Source organism: Panulirus ornatus, chromosome 52 (genome assembly GCF_036320965.1).
Source record: "Panulirus ornatus isolate Po-2019 chromosome 52, ASM3632096v1, whole genome shotgun sequence".
In the NCBI taxonomy this organism is placed as follows: domain Eukaryota; kingdom Metazoa; phylum Arthropoda; class Malacostraca; order Decapoda; family Palinuridae; genus Panulirus; species Panulirus ornatus.
In genome coordinates, this window is record NC_092275.1 from 115,429 (window position 1) to 130,733 (window position 15,305).

Here is a 15,305-nt window from a genome sequence, read left to right on the forward strand (position 1 = left end):
TCCCAGATATCTAAAACACTTCACTTCCTCCAGTTTTTCTCCATTCAAACTCACCTCCCAATTGACTTGACCCTCAACCCTACTGCACCTAATAACCTTGCTCTTATTCACATTTACTCTTAACTTTCTTCTTTCACACACTTTACCAAACTCAGTCACCAGCTTCTGCAGTTTCTCACATGAATCAGCCACCAGCGCTGTATCATCTGCGAACAACAACTGACTCACTTCCCAAGCTCTCTCATCCCCAACAGACTTCATACTTGCCCCTCTTTCCAAAACTCTTGCATTCACCTCCCTAACAACCCCTGCCGCAAACCTACATTCACTGAGAACCAACCACTTTCCTCTCTTCCTACACGTACACATGCCTTACATCCTCGATAAAAACTTTTCACTGCTTCTAACAACTTGCCTCCCACACCATATATTCTTAATACCTTCCACAGAGCATCTCTATCAACTCTATCATATGCCTTCTCCAGATCCATAAATGCTACATACAAATCCATTTGCTTTTCTAAGTATTTCTCACATACATTCTTCAAAGCAAACACCTGGTCCACACATCCTCTACCACTTCTGAAACCACACTGCTCTTCCCCAATCTGATGCTCTGTACATGCCTTCACCCTCTCAATCAATACCCTCCCATATAATTTTAGGGAGAATAAAAAGATGTTCTGGAAGGAGGTAAATAAAGTGCGTAAGACAAGTGAGCAAATGGGAACTTCAGTGAAGGGCGCAAATGGGGAGGTTATAACAAGTAGTGGTGATGTGAGAAGGAGATGGAGTGAGTATTTTGAAGGTTTGTTGAATGTGTTTGATGATAGAGTGGCAGATATAGGGTGTTTTGGTCGAGGTGGTGTGCAAAGTGAGAGGGTTAGGGAAAATGATTTGGTAAACAGAGAAGAGGTAGTAAAAGCTTTGCGGAAGATGAAAGCCGGCAAGGCAGCAGGTTTGGATGGTATTGCAGTGGAATTTATTAAAGAAGGGGGTGACTGTATTGTTGACTGGTTGGTAAGGTTATTTAATGTATGTATGACTCATGGTGAGGTGCCTGAGGATTGGCGGAATGCGTGCATAGTGCCATTGTACAAAGGCAAAGGGGATAAGAGTGAGTGCTCAAATTACAGAGGTATAAGTTTGTTGAGTATTATATATATATACTTATATATATACTTATATATATATATATATATATATATATATATATATATATATATATATATATATATATATATATATATATCTTTTTTTTTTTTTTTTTTTGCTTTGTCGCTGTCTCCCGCGTTTGCGAGGTAGCGCAAGGAGACAGACAAAAGAAATGGCCCAACCCACCCCCATACACATGTATATACATACGTCCACACACACAAATATACATACCTACACAGCTTTCCATGGTTTACCCCAGACGCTTCACATGCCCTGATTCAATCCACTGACAGCACGTCAACCCCGGTATACCACATCGATCCAATTCACTCTATTACTTGCCCTCCTTTCACCCTCCTGCATGTTCAGGCCCCGATCACACAAAATCTTTTTTCACTCCATCGCGTGTCGTAGAAGGCGACTAGAGGGGACGGGAGCGGGGGGCCAGAAATCCTCCCCTCCTTGTATTTTTTTTAACTTTCTAAAATGGGAAATATATATATATATATATATATATATATATATATATATATATATATATATATATATATATATATATATATATATTCATATATATATATATAATTTTTTTTTTTTTTTTTGCTTTGTCGCTGTCTCCCGCGTTTGCGAGGTAGCGCAAGGAAACAGACGAAAGAAATGGCCCAACCCGCCCCCATACACATGTATATACATACGTCCACACACGCAAATATACATACCTACACAGCTTTCCAAGGTTTACCCCAGACGCTTCACATGCCTTGATTCAATCCACTGACAGCACGTCAACCACGGTATACCACATCGCTCCAATTCACTCTATTCCTTGCCCTCCTTTCACCCTCCTGCATGTTCAGGCCCCGATCACACAAAATCCTTTTCACTCCATCTTTCCACCTCCAATTTGGTCTCCCTCTTCTCCTCGTTCCCTCCACCTCCGACACATATATCCTCTTGGTCAATCTTTCCTCACTCATTCTCTCCATGTGCCCAAACCATTTCAAAACACCCTCTTCTGCTCTCTCAACCACGCTCTTTTTATTTCCACACATCTCTCTTATATACATAATATATATATATATATATATATATATATATATATATATATATATATATATATATATATATATATATATATATATATATATATATATATATATATATATATATATATATATATATATATATATATATATATATATATATATATATATAAATGGGAACTTCAGTGAAGGGCGCAAATGGGGAGGTGATAACAAGTAGTGGTGATGTGAGAAGGAGATGAGTGAGTGCTCAAATTACAGAGGTATAAGTTTGTTGAGTATTCCTGGTAAATTATATGGGAGGATATTGATTGAGAGGGTGAAGGCATGTACAGAGCATCAGATTGGGGAAGAGCAGTGTGGTTTCAGAAGTGGTAGAGGATGTGTGGATCAGGTGTTTGCTTTGAAGAATGTATGTGAGAAATACTTAGAAAAGCAAATGGATTTGTATGTAGCATTTATGGATCTGGAGAAGGCATATGATAGAGTTGATAGAGATGCTCTGTGGAAGGTATTAAGAATATATGGTGTGGGAGGCAAGCTGTTAGAAGCAGTGAAAAGTTTTTATCGAGGATGTAAGGCATGTGTACGTGTAGGAAGAGAGGAAAGTGATTGGTTCTCAGTGAATGTAGGTTTGCGGCAGGGGTGTGTGATGTCTCCATGGTTGTTTAATTTGTTTATGGATGGGTTGTTAGGGAGGTGAATGCAAGAGTTTTGGAAAGAGGGGCAAGTATGAAGTCTGTTGGGGATGAGAGAGCTTGGGAAGTGAGTCAGTTGTTGTTCGCTGATGATACAGCGCTGGTGGCTGATTCATGTGAGAAACTGCAGAAGCTGGTGACTGAGTTTGGTAAAGTGTGTGAAAGAAGAAAGTTAAGAGTAAATGTGAATAAGAGCAAGGTTATTAGGTACAGTAGGGTTGAGGGTCAAGTCAATTGGGAGGTGAGTTTGAATGGAGAAAAACTGGAGGAAGTGAAGTGTTTTAGATATCTGGGAGTGGATCTGGCAGCGGATGGAACCATGGAAGCGGAAGTGGATCATAGGGTGGGGGAGGGGGCGAAAATTCTGGGAGCCTTGAAGAATGTGTGGAAGTCGAGAACATTATCTCGGAAAGCAAAAATGGGTATGTTTGAAGGAATAGTGGTTCCAACAATGTTGTATGGTTGCGAGGCGTGGGCTATGGATAGAGTTGTGCGCAGGAGGATGGATGTGCTGGAAATGAGATGTTTGAGGACAATGTGTGGTGTGAGGTGGTTTGATCGAGTAAGTAACGTAAGGGTAAGAGAGATGTGTGGAAATAAAAAGAGCGTGGTTGAGAGAGCAGAAGAGGGTGTTTTGAAATGGTTCGGGCACATGGAGAGAATGAGTGAGGAAAGATTGACCAAGAGAATATATGTGTCGGAGGTGGAGGGAACGAGGAGAAGAGGGAGACCAAATTGGAGGTGGAAAGATGGAGTGAAAAAGATTTTGTGTGATCGGGGCCTGAACATGCAGGAGGGTGAAAGGAGGGCAAGGAATAGAGTGAATTGGAGCGATGTGGTATACCGTGGTTGACGTGCTGTCAGTGGATTGAATCAAGGCATGTGAAGCGTCTGGGGTAAACCTTGGAAAGCTGTGTAGGTATGTATATTTGCGTGTGTGGACGTATGTATATACATGTGTATGGGGGCGGGTTGGGCCATTTCTTTCGTCTGTTTCCTTGCGCTACCTCGCAAACGCGGGAGACAGCGACAAAGCAAAAAAAAAAAAAAAAATTATATATATATATATGAATATATATATGAATATATATATATATATATATATATATATATATATATATATATATATATATATATATATATATATATATATATATATATATATATATATATATATATATATATATATATATATACATATATATATATATATATATATATATATATATATATAAAGTTTGATCGAGTAAGTAACGTAAGGGTAAGAGAGATGTGTGGAAATAAAAAGAGCGTGGTTGAGAGAGCAGAAGAGGGTGTTTTGAAATGGTTTGGGCACATGGAGAGAATGAGTGAGGAAAGATTGACCAAGAGGATATATGTGTCGGAGGTGGAGGGAACGAGGAGAAAAGGGAGACCAAATTGGAGGTGGAAAGATGGAGTGAAAAAGATTTTGTGTGATCGGGGCCTGAACATGCAGGAGGGTGAAAGGAGGGCAAGGAATAGAGTGAATTGGAGCGATGTGGTATACAGGGTTTGACGTGCTGTCAGTGGATTGAATCAAGGCATGTGAAGCGTCTGGGGTAAACCATGGAAAGCTGTGTAGGTATGTATATTTGCGTGTGTGGACGTGTGTATGTACATGTGTATGGGGGGGGGGGTTGGGCCATTTCTTTCGTCTGTTTCCTTGCGCTACCTCGCAAACGCGGGAGACAGCGACAAAGTATAAAAAAAAAAAAAAAAAAAAAAAAAAAAAATATATCTTTTTTTTTCTTTTATACTATTCGCCATTTCCCGCATTAGCGAGGTAGCGTTAAGAACAGAGGACTGGGCCTTTGAGAGAATATCCTCACGTGGCCCCTTCTCTGTTCCTTCTTTTGGAAAATTAAAAAAAAATGAGAGGGGAGGATTTCCAGCCCCCCGCTCCCTTCACTTTTAGTCGCCTTCTACGACACGCAAGGAATACGTGGGAAGTATTCTTTCTCCCCTATCCCCAGGATATATATATATATATATATATATATATATATATATATATATATATATATATGGTGGAAAGGATCACAATTTTGCGCGTGATCAAGTATATTTCTACGAGTCCACTGGGAAAATGAAACACGATAAGTTCCCAAGTGCACTTTCGTGTAATAATCACATCATTAGGGGAGACAAAAGAGAGAAATATAACGTCAGTTGATATACAACGATGAGACGTAGCTATGACGCCAGTCTGTAAACATGCGATTGTCCAAGACAGACAACGAACGTATCATGAACTTATCATTTTACAATAAATTGATCAACAATAAATTTATCCAATTTGTATAAACCATCACTAATATGAACATTATAGTTCTTTGTGTATTTAATGATAGAAGATTCGATGATATTTCTCGTGGTAATAGAATTATAGTTAATAACTGAGATGGCATTACTCCAGTCAATACAATGATCATAGTTTATAACGTGATTAAAGAAAGCATTTGATTCTTGTCTCGTTCTTATACTATATTCATGTTGCTTAAGTCTAACAGAAAGATCCTTACCAGTCTGACCAACATAAAATTTATAACAGTTTCCACAAGGAACTTTATAGGTGCAGCCAAGAGAATTTTTTGGTGAATTCCTGATTAAGATATTCTTTATAGTATTATTGTTGCTAAAGGCAACATTTACATTACAGGATTTAAACATCATGGAAAGTAAAGTAAAATTATTATTAAAAGGGAGAACTAAAAGATTCTTGGTGTCAATGGGAGGTTTGGCCTCAACTCCATGAAATGATTTCTTTCCTAACTAAAGGGATTCATCAATGAAAGATCTAGGGTACTTTAACTTAGATCCAATAGAATATATCTTCTCAAACTCATCATCAATATACACTGGACTGCAAATACGTAATGCCCTAATTAACATAGATTGAAATGATGATAATTTAACTCTGTCATGTTGAGATGAGTAATAATGGATATGTGAGCATACATTGGTAGGTTTCCTGTATATGCTAAACTTAAACTTGTTTCCTTGCCTATGGATCATGCAATATAAAAAAATGTTAACATACCATTATTTTCATTTTCTACAGTAAATTTGATGGAAGTACTAAATTGTTAAGTAAGGGGAGAAATAATTGTAAATTTTGATTTGTTGGCCAAACACAAAGAACATCATCTACATACCTAAACCAAATTGCATTAGAAGGTAAGATATACTTTAGTAATTTTTTTTCAAAAAATTCCATATAAAGATTACTTAGTACAGGTGAAAGAGGGTTACCCATTGTCATACCAAATTCTGAGCATAATAATCTCCATTGAATTGAAATTCATAGTCTTTTATACACAATTTTATAAGTTCAATGAAAACAGACTGAAACAGGTAAATGAATATTATCCAAGGTATCAAATAAGCATTCTAAAAAATAGGTCATCAATTGGAACGTGCCTTTCAAATGGCAATACCGAAATATTGGAAGAACCGGATGTTGGACTATTGCTATGATAAATTTAGGAATGAACGCAATAGGCTACAAATGACACTAAATTGTAAGTTGGACTATCTTATTAAAAAAAGCGACAGGACTAAGAACACAAACCCTCTTTTTGTAATAAACCTGCCTAATAAACAACTAGATAAGGATTCCTTGTGTGCATTAGGCTATGGATTAAGTTTTGTGTGCCCTAACAGGAAAGCCAGCTGTGTTGATGTCACAAAGTCTTTTTGTATTTTAGAGAAATACAGTAATTTAACTAATTATGGAACTAATATCTGTTAGGGTTTAGTGTATGCCAGTTTGTCAAAACTAGTGGAACCAAAATGCCCTGAAAGATTTATGAGGAAAGGAACCTGGATGTTTTGGCTCTGGGTGAAACGAAGCTCAAGGGTAAAGGGGAAGAGAGGTTTGGGAATGTCTTGGGAGGAAAGTCAGGGGTTAGTGAGAGGACAAGAGCAAGGGAAGGAGTAGCACTACTAAAACAGGTGTGGTGGGAGTATGTGATAGAGTGTAAGAAAGTAAACTCTAAATTGATATGGGTAAAACTGAAAGTGGATGGAGAGAGATGGGTGGTTATTGGTGCATATGGACATTGGCATGAGAAGAAAGATCATGAGAGGTAAGTGTTTTGGGAGTAGCTGAGTGTATGTGTTAGTAGTTTGATGCACGAGACCGGGTCATAGTGATGAGTGATTTGAATGCAAAGGTAAGTAATGTGGCAGTTGAGGGAATAATTGGTGTACATGGGGTGTTTAGTGTTGTAAATGGAAATAGGGAAGAGCTTGTAGATTTATGTGCTGAAAAAGGACTGGTGATTGGGAATACCTGGGTTAAAAAGCGATATATACATGAGTATACGTATGTAAGTAGGAGAGATGAGCCAGAGAGCGTTATTGGATTACGTGTTAATCGATAGGCGCGCGAAAGAGAGACTTTTGGATGTTAATGTGCTGAGAGGTGCAACTGGAGGGATGTCTGATCATTATCTTGTGGAGGCGAAAGTGAAGATTTGTACAGGTTTTCAGAAAAGAAGAGAGGATGTTGCGGTAAAGAGAGTGGTGAAAGTAAGTGAGCTTGGGAAGGACACTTGTGTGAGGAAGTACCAAGAAAGACTGAGTACAGAACGGAAAAAGGTGAGAACAAAGGAGGTAAGGGGAGTGGAGGACGAATGGGATGTATTTAGGGAAGCAGTGATAGCTTGTGCAAAAGATGCTGGTCGAATGAGAAGCGTGGGAGGTGGGCAGATTAGAAAGGGTAGTGAGTTGTGAGATGAAAAAGTAAGATTATTAGTGAAAGAGAAGAGAGAGACATTTGAACGATTTTTGCAGGGATATAATGCAAATGACTGGGAGTTGTATAAAAGAAAAGGGCAGGAGGTCAAGAGAAAGGTGCAAGAGGTGAAAAAGAGGGCAAATGAGAGTTGGAGTGAGAGAGTATCATTAGATTTTAGGGAGAATAAAAAAATGTTTTGGAAGGAGGTAAATAAAGTGCGTAAGACAAGGGAACAAATGGGAACATCAGTGAAGGGGGCAAATGGGGATGTGATAACAAGTGGTTGTGATGTGAGAAGGAGATGGAGTGAGTATTGTGAAGGTTTGTTGAATGTGTTTGATGATAGAGTGGCAGATATAGGGTGTTTTGGTCGAGATGCTGTGCAAAGTGAGAGGGTTAGGGAGAATAATTTGGTAGAGAAGAGGTAGTAAAAGCTTTACGAAAGATGAAACCCGGCAAGGGAGTGGGTTTGGATGGTACTGCAGTGAAATTCATTAAAAAAGGGTGTGACTGTATTGTCGACTGGTTGGTAAGATTATTTAATGTATGTATGGTGAGGTGCCTGAGGATTGGCGGAATGCTTGCATAGTGCCATTGTACGAAGGCAAAGGGGATAAAAGTGAGTGCTCAAATTACAGAGGTATAAGTTTGTTGAATATTCCTGGGAAATTATATGGGAGGGTATTGACTGAGAGGGTGAAGGCATGTACAGAGCATTAGATTGGGGAAGCGCAGTGTGGTTTCAGAAGTGGTAGAGGATGTGTGGATTAGGTGTTTGCTTTGAAGAATGTATGTGAGAAATACTTAGAAAGCAAATGGATTTGTATGTAGCATTTATGGATCTGGAGATGGCATATTATAGAGTTGATAGAGATGCTGTGTGGAAGGTATCAAAAATATATGGTGTGGGAAGCAAGTTGTTGGAAGCAGCGAAAAGTTTTTATCAAGGATATAAGGCATGTGTATGTGTAGGAAGAGGGGAAAGTGATTGGTTTTCAGCGAATGAAGGTTTGCGTGATGTCTCCATGGTTGTTTAATTTGTTTATGGATGGGGTTGTTAGGAGGGTAAATGCAAGAGTTTTCGAAAGAGGGGCAAGTATGCAGTCTGTTGTGGATGAGATATTAGGAACATTATCTCCGAAAGCAAAAATGGCTATGTTTGAAGGAATAGTGATTCCAACAATGTTGTATGGTTCCGAGGCGTGGGCTATGGACAGTGTAGTGCGCAGGAGGGTGGATGTGCTAGAAATGAGATGTTTGAGGACAATATGTTGTGTGAGGTGGTTTGATCGAGTAAGTAATGTAAGGGTAAGAGAGATGTGTGAAAATAAGACGAACGTTGTTGAGAGAGCAGAAGACTGTGTTTTGAAATGGTTTAGGCACATGGAGAGAATGAGTGAGGAAAGATTGACCAAGAGGATATATGTGTCAGAGGTGGAGGGAACGAGGAGAAGTGGGAGACCAAATTGGAGGTGGAAAGATGGAGTGAAAAAGATTTTGAGTGATCGGAGCCTGAACATGCAGGAGGGTGAAAGGCGGGCAAGGAATAGAGAGAATTGGATCGATGTGGTATACCGGGGTCGACCTGCTGTCAGTGGATTGAATCAGAGCATGTGAAGCGTCTGGGGCAAACCATGGAAAGTTCTGTGGGGCCTGGATGTGGAAAGGGAGCTGTGGTTTAGGGAATTATTGCATGACAGCTAGAGACTGAGTGTGAACGAATGGGGCCTTTGTTGTCTTTTCCTAGCGCTACCTCGCACACATGAGAGGGAAGGGTGATGTTATTCCATGTGTGGCGAGGTGGCGATGGGAATGAATAAAGGCAGAAAGTGTGAATTATGTGTATGTGTATATATGTATATGTCTGTGTGTGTATATATATGTGTACAATGAATTGTATGGGTATGTATATTTGCGTGTGTGGACGTGTGTGTGCGTGTGCATGTGTGTTGGGGGTGGGTTGGGCCATTTCTTTCGTCTGTTTCATTGCGCTACCTCGCAAACGCGGGAGACATATATATATATATATATATATATATATATATATATATATATATATATATATATATATATATATATATATATATATATATATATATATATATATATATATATTCACACACACACACACACACACACACACTGCTCCTTACACCTCTTGCGTCCATACTCTCACTGACTGCATATTTGTTCCATCCACACTCACTTGAATTGCATGTAGTGTGCCAAGATATCCAGGAGTTCCTTCATAGGCCCTATCGCTTTGTAGCCTCCCTCAGGACGGGTCACCACTGTTCCGAAAGGCATCCACTGGTAAAAAGAATAACAAGATATGGAATAGATGAGGAAATAATAGAGTTTGATGAACGATAAATGTATTGGCTGATGTACTTCTTATTGCTTTTACGTCTTAAGATTCATGTAATTCTTATGGTGATTATGGATCAAAAGTAATTTGCATTTTCATAGGAAAAGGAACCATACACAATCGCGTAAATGGGTAAAGGGGAAGAGTGGTTTGAGAATGTTTTGGGAGTAAAGTCAGAGTTGGTGAGAGGACAAGAGCAAAGGAAGGAGTAGAACTACTCCTGAAACAGTTGTTGGAGTATGTGATAGAGTGTAAGAAAGTAAACCATAGATTGATATGGGTAAAACTGAAAGTGGATGGAGAGAGAGGGGCGATAATTGGTGCCTATGCACCTGGGCATGAGAAGAAAGATAATGAGAGGTAAGTGATTTGGGAGAATCTGAGTGAGTGTGTTAGCAGTTTTGATGCACGAGACCGAGTTATAGTGATGGGTGATTTAAATGCAAAGGTGTGTAATGTTATAGTTGAGGGAATAATTGGTGTACATGGGGTGTTCAGTGTTGTAAATGGAAATGGTAAAAAGCTTGTAGATTTGTGTGCTGAGAAAGGACTGGTGATTGGGAATACCTGGCTTAAAAAGAGATATACATAAGTATACGTATGCAAGTAGGGGAGATGGCCAGATAGCGTTATTGGATTACGTGTTAATTGATAGGCGCGCGAAAAGAGAGACTTTTGGATGTTAATGTGCTGAGAGGTGCAACTGGAGGGATGTCTGATCATTATCTTGTGGAGGCGAAGTAGGGGTTTTCAGAAAGGAAAAGAGAATGATAGGGTGAAGAGAGTGATGAGAGTAAGTGAGCTTGGGAGCAAGACTTTTGTGAGGAAGTACCAGGTGAGACTGAACGCAGGATGGAAAAAGGTGAGAGCAAAGGATATAAGGGGAGTGGGGAAGGAATGGGATGTATTTAGGGAAGCAGTCATGGCTTGCACAAAAGATGCTTGTGGCATGAGAAGCGTGGGAGGTGGACACATTAGAAAAGGGAGTGAATGGTGGAATGAAGAGGTGAGATTATTAATGAAAGAGAAGAGAGAGGCATTTGGACGATTTTTGAGGGAAATAGCGTAAATGAGTGGGAGATGTATAAAAGAAAGAGGCAGGAGGTCAAGAGAAAGGTGCAAGAAGTGAGAAAGAGGTCAGATGAGACTAGGGTTGAGAGAGTATCATTACATTCTAGGGAGAAAAAAAGATGTTTTGGAAGGAGTTAAATAAAGTGTGTGAGACAAGAGAACAAATGGGAACTTCGGTGAAGGGGGCTAATAAGGAGGTAGTAACAGGTAGTGGTGATATGACAAGGAGATGGAGTGAGTATCTTGAAGGTTTGTTGAATGTGTTTGATGATAGAGTAGCAGGTATAGGTTGTTTTGGTCGAGGTGGTGTGCGAACTGAGAGGGTCAGGGGGAATGATTTGGTAAACAGAGAGGAGGTAGTGAAAGCTTTGCGGAAGATGAAAGCCGGCAAGGCGACGGGTTTAGATGGTGTTGCAGTGGAATATATTAAAAAAAAGGGGTGACTGTATGTTGACTGGTTGGTGATTATAGTCAGTGTATGTATAGCTCATGGTGAAGTGCCTGAGGATTGGCGGAATGCATGCATAGTGCCATTGTACAAAGGCAAAGGGGATAAAGGTGATTGTTCAAATTATAGAGGTAAAAGTTTGTTGAGTATTCCTGGGTAATTGTATGGGAGGGTGTTGATTTAGAGGATGAAGGCATGTACAGAATATCAGTTTGGGAAGAGCAGTGTGGTTTCAGACGTGGTAGAGGATGTATAGATCAGGTGGTTGCTTTGAAGAATGTGTGTGAGAAATATTTAGAAATACGAATTGATTTGCATGTGGCATTTATGAATGTAGAGAAGGCATATTAAAAAGTTGATGGAGATGCTCTGTGTGAGGTATTAAAAGTATATGGTGTGGGAGGCAAGTTGCTAAAAACAGTTTACGAGTAGGAAGAGTAGGAAGAGAGGAAAGTGATTCGTTCTCAGTGAATGTCGGTATGCGGCGGGGGTGCGTGATGTCTCCATGGCTTGTTTAATCTGTTTATGGATGGGGTTGTTAGGGAGGTGAATGCAAAGAGCTTTGGAGAGAGGGGCAAGTATGCTCTCTGTTGTGGATGAGAGGGCTTGGGAAGTGAGTCAGTTGTTGTTCGCTAATGATACAGCGCTGGTGGCTGATTCGGGTGAGAAACTGCTGAGGCTGGTAACTGAGCTTGAAGAAAGCTGAGAGAAAATGTGAATAAAAGCAAGGTTATTAGGTACAGTAGGGTTGAGGAATAAGTCAGTTGAGAGGTAAGTTTGAATGGAGAAAACTGGAGGAGGTGAAGTATTTCAGATATCTGGGAGTGGGTTTGGCAACGGATGAAACCATGGAGGCGGAAGTGAGTCACAGGGTGGGGGAGGGGGCGAAAGTTCTGGGAGCGTTGAAAAATGTGTGGAAGGCATAACATTATCTCGGGAAGCAAATATGGGTATGTTTGAAGGAATAGTGGTTCCAACAATGTTATATGGTTACGAGGCATGGGCTATAGATAGTGTTTTACGGGGATGGGTGGATGCGTTGGAAATGAGACGTTTGGGGACAAAATGTAGTGTGAGGTGGTTTGATCGCGTTAGTAATCAAAGGGTAAGAGAGATACGTGGTAATAAAAAGAGTGTGGTTGAGAGAGCAGAAGAGTGTTTTGAAATGGTTTGGTCACATGGAGAGAATGAGTGAGAAAACATTGACACAGAGGATATATGTATCAGAGGTGGAGGGAACGAGGAGAAGTGGGGGAACAAATTGGAGTAAAGGATAGTGAAAAAGATTTTGAGCAATCGGGGCCTGAACATGCAGGAGGGTGAAAGACGTGCAAGGAACAGAGTGAATTGGAACGATGTGGTATAACGGGCTTGACGTGCTGTCAATTGATTGAACCAGGGCATGTGAAGCGTCTTGGGTAGGCTATGGAAAGTTCTGTGGCGCCTGAATGTGGAAAGGGAGCTGTGGTTTCGCTGCATTATACATGACAACTAGAGACTGAGTGTGAACGAATGTGGTCTTAGTTGTCATTTCCTGAAGATACCTCGCGCGCGTGCGGGGGTAGGGGGTTGTCTTTTCACGTGTGGCGGGTTGGTGACGGGAATGAATAAAGGCAGCAAGTATGAAGTATGTACATGTGTATATATATGTATATATCTGTGTATGTATATATATGTACAGGTTGAAGTGTATGGGTATGTATATCTGCATGTGTGGACGTGTATTTATATAAATGTGTATGTGAGTGGGTTGGACCATTCTTTCGTCCGTTTCTTTGCGCTACCTCGCTAACGCGGGAGACAGCGACAAAATATAATGATATAGAAATTAGTATATATATATGTATATATATATATATATATATATATATATATATATATATATATATATATATATATATATATATATATAAATATATATATAAATATATATATATATATATATATATATATATATATATATATATATATATATATATATATATATATATATATATATATATATATATATATATATATATATATATATATATTCCTAAGAGTCCACGGGGAAAATGAAACAATGAGTTCCCAAGTACACTTTGTGTAATAGTCACATCATCAGGGAGATAATAGAAAGAAAAATAAGTTAGCTGTTATTTAACGGAGCGACGTAGCAGGACACCATTTGGTAAACACGTCTCTTCGTAGATATCAGATAATGATCAGAAGAAAGAGTCAAGCGGAGAGTGCTCATCCTCCTCGAAGGCTCAGATTGGGGTGTCTAAATGTGTGTGTATGTATCCAAGATAAGAAGAAAGAGGAGGTAGGTAGCATGTTTGAGGAAAGAAACTTTAATGTTCTGGCTCTGAGTGAAATGAAGCTAAAGGGTAAAGGTGAAGAGTGGTTTCAGAAAGTGTTGTAAATAAAGTGTGGGATCGGTGAAAGGAAAAGAGCTAAGGAAAGGGTAGCACTACTGAAACAGGAGTTGTGGGAGTATGTGATAGAGTGTAAGAAAATGAATTCTAGATTAATGTGGGTAAAACTGAAAGTAGATGGAGAGTGATGGGTGATTACTGGTGCTTATGTACATAATCATAGGAAGAAAGATCATATGAGGCAAGTGTTTTGGGAGTAGGTGAGTAATTGTGTAAACAGCTTTGAGTCACGAAACCAGGTTTTAGTGATGAGTAAGTCAAATGCGAAGGTGAGTAATGTAGCAGTTGAGGGTATGATTGGTGTACATTGAATGTTCAGTGTTGTAATTGGAAATGGTGAAGAGCTTGTAGACTTGTGTGCTGAAAAAAGACTGATTGAAAATACATGTCTTGGAAAGAGTGATATACATAAGTGTAAGTATGTGAGTAAGAGAGATGGTCCAAAAGGCATTATTGGACTATGTGTTAATTGATAGGGCGTGTGAAAGAGAGATTTTTGGATATGAAAATGCTGAGAGGGGCAACTGGAGGGATGTCTGATCACTATCTTGTGGAGACGAAGGTGAAGAATTGTAGAGGTTTTCAAAAATGAAGAGAGAATATTGGGGAGAAAAGAGGGTGAGAGTCAGTAAGCTTAGAAGGGGCACTTGTGTGAGGAAGCACCAAGAGAGATTGAGTGTAGAATGGGAAAGGTAAGAACAAATGACGTAAGGGGAGTGGGTGAGGAAAGGGATGTATTTAGGGTAGCATTCATGACTTGTGCAAAAGATGCATGCGGCATAAGAAAGGTAGGAGGTGGGTAGAGTAGAAAGGGTGGTGAGTGGTGGGATGAAGAATTTAAGTAGTTAGTTAAAGAGAAAAGAGAGGCATGTGGACGATACTTGCAAGAACGCCATTTGGTAAACATGCGAATGTCCAAGACATACAACGAGAGTTCATACACTTATCGTTTTACAAATTTTATTAACAAAATTAGATAACTTTATTGTTGATGAAATTTGTAAAATAAGTTTAAGAACGCTCGTTGTATGTCTTGGACAATCGCATGTTTGCCAAATGGCGTCCTAGCTTCGTCTCTTCGATGTTTATCAACTTATATTTCTCTCTTGTGTCTCCCCTGATGATGTAGTTATTACACGAAAGTGCACTTGGGAACTTATCGTGTTTCATTTTACCCGTGGACTCTCTCTCTCTCTCTCTCTCTCTCTCTCTCTCTCTATATATATATATATATATATATATATACATATATATATATATATATATATATATATATATATATATATATATATATATATATATATATATATATATATATATATATATATTTTTTTTTTTTT